The sequence below is a fragment of the Mus caroli genome, unplaced genomic scaffold (genome assembly GCF_978045245.1).
Source record: "Mus caroli unplaced genomic scaffold, Mus_caroli_1 scaffold_4, whole genome shotgun sequence".
Taxonomy (NCBI): Eukaryota; Metazoa; Chordata; class Mammalia; order Rodentia; family Muridae; genus Mus; species Mus caroli.
The window spans coordinates 70,483,824-70,495,615 of NW_028227259.1; the positions used below are offsets into that span (position 1 = coordinate 70,483,824).

Here is an 11,792-nt window from a genome sequence, read left to right on the forward strand (position 1 = left end):
GGTGACCCAGAGGCCTGAACTCGAATAGCTTTTAGATGTCTTGTTCTCTTGGTGATTTCTTAGGCATTAAAGTGAACGTGCATAAGCAATGGGAAATGACTATAGTTAGTGATACTTCTTGTAGTCTATAGAAACCTTACCTTGTGAATTAAGTCCCTCGTTCCTCTCCACCTTTAGAGATGTCTTCCTCTGCACACACTGAGGTGGTATAACAATTTAGGCTCATCCGTGATGACCCTTGATGATCCTTGATCACCTGTGAGCAGTCTACAGTGTTCTCTTTGTTTTTTTGACTGGATTGAGTCTTTCCCCTCATTTCTTTTTCCTTAGGGACTTTTCTCTAGGCTCGTGTTTTATTGTGTATGTAGTACTAGGCATTGAAACCAGAGCCTTCTGTGTGCTAGGTTAGCCCTCTACCACGGAAACATCTTTTAAAGTTTTTAATTGAAGATATTGTCTCACCACGTTGCCCATTCTGGCTTATACTTCATGGTCCTTCTGCCTCAGCTGACCTGCTTAGCTGAGATTATAGATTTACAATAATAGGCCTATCTCCTTTAAGCATTGCAGATGTCTTTATTAAACTTCATAATGGGAAGATATTTTTGTCACATACAAAATTTTGGATTGACAGTGTTTTGACAGTGTTTTTTTTTTTTTTTTTTTTTTTTTACTTATCAGTTGAACAATCTGGCAAATTTTATATAACATAAATTGAAATACAGTTCTGAGTATACTAAGAAAAATAATCTCTCAAGGACTAAAGACTAATTGTATGATTGCAGACTAACAAGTCAGTTTATTTTGCAAAGGGAAAAAAGACAAGGTTCAATTTTACTCCTTGGATGACAGAAAACGTTTCTTTTGATGGCGGAGAAATCCACATGACAAGCTTTTCCTTTGTGTGTTCTCCGTGGGAGTTGAGTACTAGGTAGCTGTTTCTTGCTTTCTTCATCTTCCCAGGCAAGCTGAGAGTAGAAGCGGCTGAGAGCAAAGAGGACAAAAACATCAATTGAGAACCACACTGGGAAGCAGGCTGTGGGAAGTGCACTGAGTGTGGGATCAGGCCACCCGTCTTTGAACCCCATCTTTTTGCCACTTAGCAGGGATGTGAGCTTTGATGCATTATTACCCCATCCACGATTCAGATGCTCCACGGAGACATTTGGAATGATACTTTATCTCGTGTGGTTCTCATGAGAACTGAACTAAAATGAGAAAACTACGACCTAGCATGGGACAGGGGCTCGGGAAAGGTGCGCCCTGAGACCTGCGGCATTGCTTATGACTTTTAAAGTGGTAATGTTTTCTTTATATTTTGTAGACAGCCGCTATTATTTAAATTTAACTTACTTGTTTAATTGTTTTGATGAAGGTAAGTGTAGACAACATTTATTAGTCTAGGTCAAATCAGGAGAAAGAAATAACAAAGTAATTAATAAAAGAAACTTTAAGATAACCAATTGTGGTACTACGCAACTGGCTCAGTGGTTTAGAGCACTGGCTGTTCCTGAGGACTTGAGTTTGGCTCCTAGCGCTTCTATCGTGGTTCACAACTGTAACTCCAGTTGCAGAGGTTTGGATGCACTCCTTTGGCCTCTGTGGATGCTTCATTCAAGGGGAACATAGACATACATGTGGGCAAAACACCCATACACACATGAGTGTGATGGTTAACCTTCATTCTCCACTTCCCTGGATTGAGACTACCCAGGAGACTACCCAGGAGACTACCCACTTCTGGGTTGTGCCCATGAGATGATTCAGAGTTTTAAGTGGATGGATGGAAAGAAGGCACCATAAACATGGTCTGGGTGACCATACAGTGAGAAGGGGAGAGATGGGCAGAAAAACTGGAGAAGTCTCAGCCTGCTTCTCTCTGTGTCCTGACTACAGACACTGTGTGCCCAGCCACCTCAGGGCCTGACTGATGTGTCACTGTAGACTGTGCCCATCTTAAACTGAAAAGCAAAATGAACTCTCCCCAATGCACTTCCCTTCCTTCTATTCCCCCTGAGACAGGAGCTCACTATTGTATTAACCTGGTCTTGAATCAAAAATCCTCCTGCCTCAGCCTCCCAGACAATCTTTCTTCCAGAAGTTGTTTTCTTCCTTGTCTTACATAAGCTTGTCCATTTTCTCCTTCTGGACTCTTTTCTCTTGGAGCACCTTCTTAAGTGTCAGTATTTCTCAGAGTTCCATCTTTGTCTCTTTTTCTCATTTATTATCTTTTTCTAGGATGGCAGGGTAGTCAGGTATCAAAAAGCACAGAATTGCAAGCGCATAAAATACTGAATATTATCTTTCAGTTCCTGTTGATGGTGTGTGGCACCTTAATGTCTCTAGTCTAGATAGCCTCATCTGTATCGAAAATAAAGATAATAACGAAGTCAAAAGACTAATGGAAACAGAGCAGTTTTATGTACACAATTCTGCAGAATAGAAGCTAGCCTAGAGAAAAGAGATTACCACCTCTGGCTTATCTGTAACTCCAGGAATGTTCAGTACACTTCATTTTAACAATGGACCATAACAATGTATTTCTTACACTTGTAAAATAAAATGTGCTGTCCTTCTCAACTCCCTGGATGGCTGAGATGAAATATTACACAAGTCTTTAGTACAGCAATCAGTACACAGAGTGTTCTAAGTACACAGTACCTAGGGCTTTCCATTTTCTCACCTTCAAACATCTGACTACAGGTCCGTTTACTCAACGAATCCTTCCCAGTTCCCTCTACATCTCTACAGGAGGCAAAGTTCACTTCAGTGGTTTCCAAAAATGCCAATTTGTGGTTTTTCTGTTTTTATTCTGTGAAGCGATTAATGCTCCGGCAAGATGGGGCAATGAAGCAGATTGAAGTACTTGCTTCTAAGTAGAAATAAAAAGCCAAATTTAACCAATGTAACAAGTCACCTTTTGTATTAAGAACACCCGTTAAGTGTTGGTATTGAAATAACCTTATGTAAAATTATGTGTTTCTAGTAATGGATTTTTTTCTTCTTTTTTTAAAAAAGAAAACATATCTGGACTTAGCCAAATGAAAAATTTTCAGTTTAAAATTGATTCCTTGAATTTGTCTGGAAATTTTGTTGACATATGAAGCCTGGTAGGTTGCGAATCTTAGTTATTTTGGGCAGCTTTGCTTGAATAAACCATGAGCACCTGCACGGGATACTGTGCAAAGCTTCTGCTGTCTTGTTCTCTAATACACACAAAGCCTAACTCCTTTCCACTTCTACTCTTAAGATGTAACTGTCCATGCCAGCTGCATCGTTTTCAAGGCTCCCCAGGCACCACTGGCCTTGTGCTCAACAGATGACTAAACCTTTCCAGTGCTACCTCTTTGCCCTTCTATTGCTGCCACTGTAAAATCTGTCTGTCTGTCTGTCTGTCTGTCTGTGTGTATTATGTATTTGACACACATATATGTATTTTTATGCGTGTCTGCAATTTAATTTTTGTCTATTGTCAAGCTCTCACCCACTCCCCCCTCATGTGGCTTGATCATGAGCTGCTCCAAGAACCTTGTTGCTTTGCCTTCACTATCTTTCCTGCTTCCTTTGGATGTGAAACTTCTCTGCATGGCCCCCACGGCCTCCCCCTTCCTGTGTGCTGCTTTTCTGCACCTGGGTCCCTCACAGCCATGATTATTATTTATCTGTATTGTCTGTATTTCCATTATCTTAGAATCTGTACTACTACCATTTTCTGCTGCTTAGACATCCCATGCTCTTCATTGACGAAAGCCTGATTAGTCTTTCAAAGATACCAAACCATCCACAAAACTTTCCATCCCAAACTTATGCTGTCTATAAGAAGTGCAGGGTGTGGGGATGTAGCAGAGACTGAGGGAATGGGCGACCAATAATGGTCTAACCTGAGATCCATCCCATGGACACACACCAATCCCTGACACTATTAATGATATTCGGTTATGCTTGCAGACAGGAGTCTAGCATGACTGTCCTCTGAGAGTCTCTTCCCAGTAACTGACTTAGACAGGTACAGATACCCACAGCCAAACAGTAAGTGGAGCTTGGGGACTCTTATGGAAGAATAGGAGGAAGGATTGCAGTCCTAAGGGGATAAGAACTCTACAGAAAGACCAACAGAGTCAACTAACCTGGACCCTTGGGGCTCTCAGAGAATGAACCACCAATCAAAGAACATGCACGGGCTGGACTTAGGCCTCCCTGCACACATGTAACAGATGTGCAGATTGGTCTTCATGTGGATCCCAAAAAACTGGAGTAGAGACTATCCCAAAAGCTGTTGGCTGTACATGGGATATGTTCTTCTAGCTGGGATGCCTTATCTGGCCTCAGTGGGAGAGGATGCACCCAGCTTCATGGAGACTTGATGTGCCAGGGTAGGGGTATATCTAGAGAGCCTGTACCATCTCAGAGGAGGAGGGGATGAAGGTGGGAGGAGGTGACCAGGAGGGGGCAGTGAGTAGGATGTAAAGTGAATACATTACTACTACTACTACTACTACTACTAAAGAATTACTTCTTAAAAAAGAAATACTTGTGGATGATATATTAAATGAAAACTCTTTCTCCTCCCACAACCTAAGCAGACATGCCTAAGTTTGGAAGTAGCTTTGTCCCCACACCATTATTGTGACACTCAATTTCTCTGTGATCCAATTTTCTATGTACCTACCTAGCTAGATTTCCTCCTCCACCTCCATGTAAAGTGCTTAATACAATCCCTGATGCATTTAGATGCTACCTACCTAAATGATTATTAGTTTAGTATTATTATGCTAAATATTTTCTTAGAACCCACTTCTGTTCCTGCTAACCATGTATATCAAATAGCTAATATAGATGATAGGAGGCCATAGTAATTGTATTTATTTGATAAACAGCCTATTGATGTAGGAAATAAAAATAAGTATGAAAATAGTATTTTGTGTCCTGGTACACCTTATAGTCTTTAATTTCATTATTGAATAAAAATGTATAATAAAGGTGTGGTAGAGACTGGGTAGAGAACAAGCTGTCTGCTTGCAGGCAGGAGTCTAGCATGACTGTCCATGTCTTTGATGTGTGAAAAATGCCCAATCCTTTTAGAAACATAAAGATTTCTCTCTCTCTCTCTCTCTCTCTCTCTCTCTTTCTCTCTCTCTCTCTCCCTTCTTCTCCCTCTCTCTCCCTCCCTCCCTCCCTTCCCCTCTTTCTCTCTCCCCCTGCCTCCCATTAATTAATTAATTAGCTTCACAGCCTGATTGACTGGAGCCTCCCTTCCCATTTCTCCTCCCAGTTTCTTTCTCTCCTCTCCTCCACCTAAGCCCTCTCCCTTTCTCCTCAGAGAAGGGGAGACCTCCTATGGATATCAGCGTAAGAAGGTCTCATGCATTGTAATAATCATAAAAAATTACACATACAGGCACATACTGCATAAGAGCAAGGATATATTTTGTGAAAGGTATTAGTAGGGAATTTTGTAATTGTATGAACATCATAAAGAATTTTAGATAAAAATGTAGATGGTGTAGGCTGCAGCATTCTTAGGCCATGCGGTTCATGCACAGTACGCAATACAGAGATTGCTTGTAACACCTCAGTGAACAAAACACTAGGAGATTACGTAAAGAGAGAGTGACCATGTGGAAACCATGAGATGAGATAAGGCTGAATTGTACATGGTTGTTGCCAGCATACCAGCAACCTTCTACTTAAATAGGTAGAAATATTACCTAAGATAAAAGGATAACATAGTAAATCATAGAGCCGCAGTGGGATGCTTTGCTGTTACTAAGGACTGCACAAAATTACATCATATGGTTTTATGTCGCTGGCAGCAGTGCAGTTTGTATATGCCAGTATCAGCACTGATCTGGTAACGTGCTCTGCTGTGGTGTTCTGGTGGTTATGACTTCACAGGGCAATGGGAATAAAGATGTCATTGTTCAGCTACAAATGCAGTAAAATCAAGTTTGAAGGGAGGTCAGTAACCTGTTCTAATGCTTCTTCAATCCCTAGCTTGGCCGATTACAAGTGTCTGTAACTCCATTCCAGGGGATCCAACCTGGTTCTAGTGGTGCATCTTCTTGAGATACAATCCCCTGAAACAATTATCTTTCATTTTCTAAATGATGTTCCTTGTGAATTATATCTAAAGACCTAGAAAGGACCCACACTGATACCCACTTCTGTTCCAGTAATAGTATTGTTTACTCCAGGCATGCTGTCTCATCTAGAGAGTTGTTGAAGAGAGACAGTGTATCCTCACTATCCTGTTATAGAGTTTGATGAAAAGCTTATCTAATTGTCTAATTGGTTGAAAGCTTACATTATTTCTTAATCAATGATGTCATCCATGTTTTTGGTGATAAAAAATGCCTTGACACTGTCTTAGTAATAGTATATAGGTCTGAGGTGAGTTCTGAACTGAGAAATAGTTCGATTGGTTTAACTCAGTAATGTCATTAAAAAAAATCCCAAGTCCATGTTATCTTTATATCCCTTAGGAATTCAATGTTTAGTGCATGGGAGTGGCAAAATAACTGCTGATATTCTAAGCACATTGTAACATGGGATGTCATTTCAAATGGGATGGGATCAAAGGGTACAACAGTTGTTTAGTCAGTACCAGGTGGTCATTCCTGGAAACATGCATGCAAGTAGCATTGTATAGACTTTGCAGGTTGTATATATGTATTTACAAATTGTGTGTGTGTGTACATATGTGTGTTTACAACCATATATGTATGTAACAACAATTAATAGAAGAAGTGACCATGAGTTTGAAAGAGAGCAAGAAATGCTATACAGTAGGGCTTGGTGGTGGGTGGAAGGAGGTAATGAGGTAGTTATATTATAATCATAAAAGATAAAATAAATGTAAAAAAAAAGCAAAACTAAATCATGACTGGTGCGGTATTGGGATTAGGTACAAAAATCAAAATGTCCTTTTGTTAGAAAGAAGAAAGGCAAATACTGGGGGAGGAGCCGGTGTCTAATGTCTACTACAGGTGTTCCTTCCCTCTTCACTAGAGTGTGAAATCAAGTGTTGCAGAGGCTCCGCCTTGTGGTTCTCCCTCTTATGGTGTCTGTTTCCTGGGGGCTCTCCTGCTATTTCCGTTCCTCTTCTTCCATCTTCACAATTAACCTCTCCTTATATCATCTCTCCATCACCACCCAGTGGATTTAGGGAAGTCCTGCCACAAAACCAGCTGCTACTTCATCTCAGGCTAATGACTTGAACTAACCAATATTTACAGTTTTCTTTCAAAAATTTCACATCTTACCCAAATAACTTGGAGTTTATGGAAAATAATATCTCTAGGTAATAAGTAAATAAATCTACTTTAAAGCCACAAAACATGATTTTTAATTGAGCTGTAAAAGTATCTCCAATTTATAAATTCAAGTGATGCAAACAGCAGTTCACATCTTCATCTTGGAAAAAGAAAGATCTACTGCCAAATAACATTTCATCTTGTCCTTAGAGGTTGACAACAAGGAATCCTTTCCTTATTTAGAAAAAAATAAGATAACATGATCATACCGTGTGGAAAGAGAACATGTGTTTCCTTCAGACATCCTTTAATAATATCAACTGCCATTCACCTTATACCTTCTATTTCATTTGGAAACATCTCAATGTATCCAATGTATCTTTTCAAAAGCATAGAAGTCCATGAGATGATTTATCTTTTTACAATAGGAAACTCTAAAAAAGAGAGAGAAAGAGGGTGGAGAAATCCATTGGAGGGCAAAGACAAGTGTCTCAAAGAGTGAAGATGGAGAAGCTCCAGCACTTTGCAGAGCCAGAGTCTGTAACAGGAGAGGAAGTCATCTGGAAAATGGCCTCTCTCAGACACTGCAAGGCAGCCTCTCGGGGAAGAGTATCAGGTTTAGTAGCCCTTGCGGGGTTCTTGTTTCTGTGACTTTGAGACAAGGTCTGTGATAGAATCAAGCTATTGTTTCATAGTTTCCCACCCACTGCTCACACACTGCTAAAGTCATCTTTACCCCAAAGTCTTGCTGACCACGCTTCCCATAGTGTCTTATGACACGACCATTTGGTGGACGGAGTAGATCAATAGCAGTCACTACAGTATAGTGAAATATAAAACAGCTGAGTTGTGACCATTACAAAGTAGACTATTTAACAGCTGGGTGTGGACACCATGAGCTCTAGAGGAGGCTGGGAAACGAGGGGAGAAAAAAAGAGACCTAAACAGACACTGAAGTGCAAAAGCAGAATCAGACGTGTTCATAAAATAGAGGGATTAGAAAGCCAATAGCAACACAGGAGATAGCAACTGTGTCAGCTCAGAAATTAGGGAGCCTAGTTCTGGCTTCACCAACTACTTGTGTAATGTGGGAAAAAAGTCACTTTACCCTTAAAATAGCTTTGTTGTAAAATCATTCAATCTGCATAATACTCAAGTATTGACAATATAGTTATAACTATGGTATATTAATTGAACTGTACAAAACTACCACCATATAATTTCATGTGTCTCATTCCTCTGATAGGAATCCAATTCCCTATTTCTTCAGCCACTGAAATACGAACATACTTTCTGTTTCTAGACATTTATCCGTTCTATACAGTTCTTTAAAAATGAATCTGTATATTAAATGATTTTTATGACTGCTTTTTTCACTTACTACAATGGTTTTTAGGCGCATACATTTTGTAGTGTGTATGGATATTTTCTTTATTTTATTACCAAATAATATTCCACTACATTTTGTTTCCAAGCATGCTGGTTGGTAAGTGTTTTGTTATTTCCTCATTCAGAGAGTGTGGATAATGCTGCTATCAGGATGAGCGCAGAAGGCTTTATGGCCTATTGCTGTTTTTTCATCCACAAAAGAAAACTCAAGAGTTTATGCTGTATGTTGTCATATTTGATAATAGTTACAGTTTATATTTCTTATTAATTTATGACATGAGTGTATAATGTACACATCTTTTTCATTTAATGTTTCTGATAACACAACTAGCAAAAGCATATTTCAGTTCTGGCTTTCAACTGGTAAATAGATGACTTTTTTTTATTTGACAGATTCTTTAATTTCCTTTTGTATTTTATTTGTGCATTCATCCATATGTCCATCCATCCATATTTACTGCACTTATAAAATACTTCCAGGTAAGAATTCTATGTTGTTTCTCAAGGATATTCAATTTGAGTGAGATAGAACTGGTACATAAAATATTTATCTCTGAGGAGTGGAGAGAGGTCATGCATAAACATACACTTGTTAGAGAGAAAGAATTTCCTTTAGCAAGATGCAGAGAGCAGTCTCAGTGATTTCCAAATTATAATTACACACAGTGGCATTACAACAAATGATGTTCCTTGTCCATCTTAAAGGACTCTTGTTAGTATTGCAATAATAAGATTAAAGAATCATATTCAAGTTTGGAAACTGGCGAGGATTCAAATAGGAGGCATTTGCTGCTGAGGTATACCTGCTGCAAGTTGTTGGGAAATAAAAAATGGGGGCCCCTGGGGAAGTGGGGGAAGGGAAAAGACCCACGCTCTGCCAGAGTTTCCTTATTCTCTGGTTAGTCAGACTTGGGAGGGCTGCTACCTACCCTTTCCACTCCTCCCTGGGTGGGCATTCCTCTATTCCACTCTTCAGGGGTGGCCAAGGGGAAACCCTACCTGAGGATCCCCAGAGCTACCTTGCTAAAGCCACTGGGGTTATGTGAGAGAGGGATAAGGGAAGAGGTTCCCAACACCTGTGAGAGTGTATGCAGCAGATCTTAAGCAGAGACTCTCTATAGTTTAAGACCTTTATTAAAGAAATGCAGGGGGAAAGAGAGAAGGGAGAGAGAGAGAGAGAGTAAGGGAGAGGAGAGGAGAGAGGAGAGGAGAAGAAAAGACAAAGAGAAAGGAGAGAGGAGAGAAGGCAAAGAAAGAGGAGAGAGAGGTGAGAGTGAGGAGTGAGAAGTGAGAGCGTAATAGGTAAGAGAGCAAGGTGGGGCTGAACAGCCCTTTTTATGGTCTTCACTGTTGCTGGGTAACTGGGGAGGAGTTTAGCCTGAAGGTCAGAAACTTGGGCATTGCCTATGTGACTACTGACCATGCTTCTTTTGTGGGGGCTATGGGGGGTGGGCAGTAACTTAGGCAGAGGGCAGAGTTCCAGGAGCATGAGGGAATTCCTACTGTGTCATGAAGGTGAATTATGACCATCAGGGTTCAGACCTCAGCAAGACCTCTGCAATTCCCCACAGCAAGTCTTGCAGTAAGTAGATAAAAGTTGCTCACAGTCATCCATTGGATGAAGCACAGTGTTCCCAATGAAGGAGCTAGAGAAAGTACCCAAGGAACTGAAGGGGTTTGCAGCCCCAAAGGAGGACCAACAATATGAACTAACCACTATCTCCAGATCTCCCTGGGACTAAACCTCCAATCAAAGAAAACACATGGTGGGACTCATGGCTCTGGCTGCATATGTAGCAGAGGATGGCCTAGTCTGTTATCAATGGGAGGAGAGGCCCTTGGTCCTGTGAAGGTTCTATGCCCCAGTATAGGAGAATGCCAGGGCCAGGAAGCAGGAGTAGGTGGTTGGGGAACAGGGGCAGGGGTGAGGAGGGGATAGGGGATTTTCGGAGGGGAAACTAGGAAAGGGGATAACATTTGAAATGTAAATAAAGAAAATATCTAATAAAAAATGAAAAAAAATTTGTCAAGAAGATCCAGAGTGCTGCCAGTAGCTAGTTATAGGAGCTTCAAACCTGTCACTTGTGGGTTCTGGTGGGCTATGTGGTCACACTCAGCACAGCACAAACTACTTAAGGAGCTGTTCAGTGAGCTTGAATGTACTATGTGCATCACCAGCTCCTTAAAGATTTTATCTTTCATTTCCCATGTTCCAAAATGCTCTGGAGTTCAGCTAAACAAGAATTGCAAAGGATACAACATTTAAAATGATAAAATCTCTATCTCTGTCTCCGCCTCCCTGCCCCTCCCTCCCCTCTCCCTCTACCCCCCCCTCTCTCTCTCTCTCTGTGTCTCTCTCTGTGTCTCTATCTTTGTCTCTGTCTCTCTCTCTCTCTGTCTCTGTCTCTCTCTCTTACACACACATAAATCCATTTTTGAGTTTATTAGGGGTTTCAATACAGTTACAATCCAGATATTTTAAGTATTCTCAGACAGTTTCTGTCATGAGATGTGGGCTTTTTCTAAGAGTCAATTTAATGGAGTGCTGAAGTCGTAGTAGTTTTAGAATTTTGTGAATAATAATGTAAATGCAGTATCAAAGATGACATACCTTCACCACACATAGAATGAAGCATCTTGGACATCACAGCCTATAGACCTGAGTCTATTCCAATCAAGGCTTTCCTTAGAAGCACTGATTGACATGTATTTACTGCTCCAGAACATCTTGGGACACCACGTCCATGTAAACTGAACCCCGACAAGAGTAACCCTTTAGAATAGCATCAGTTAACTGCTGCTGATGCTTGCCACTTGTCCCAGAGCAACCAAGGAGGATGTCACAAAGGGAGTAAGATGATGGTTGAGTTTTGAGTGGACTCAGGCTCAGCTAAGAGGAGGAGGAAGAGCATCCCTGACAGAGAAACAGGCTGAGGATAAGGTGCTGAAGAAACCTAATTTGGGTTGTTTGCTGTTTGTTCCTGGTTGTTTTGTACAGCACACAGGAATCTGGAGGTCATGACTAAGGAAGTCACTTCCCTTCCAGAATGACTTGTGATTTCCTGACTTATAAAAATAGCCTAGTTAAGTATACAATCACTCACAGGAAGTGACGTGGGTAAGACAAGCAAGCAACACGCATTGTTTATC

The 11,792-nt window shown here is 40.7% G+C and overlaps 1 long non-coding RNA gene across 1 annotated transcript; it reads right to left on the reverse strand.

The window, feature by feature from the left end:
• Positions 1–846: 846 nt before the first annotated feature.
• On the reverse strand, positions 847–11,403 carry LOC110295403 (uncharacterized). The gene is made up of 3 exons (XR_002378058.2): positions 11,254–11,403; positions 2,684–2,872; positions 847–984 (listed from the first exon to the last, which is right to left on the reverse strand). It is a non-coding gene; the product is annotated as an uncharacterized LOC110295403 (long non-coding RNA).
• Positions 11,404–11,792: the final 389 nt, after the last annotated feature.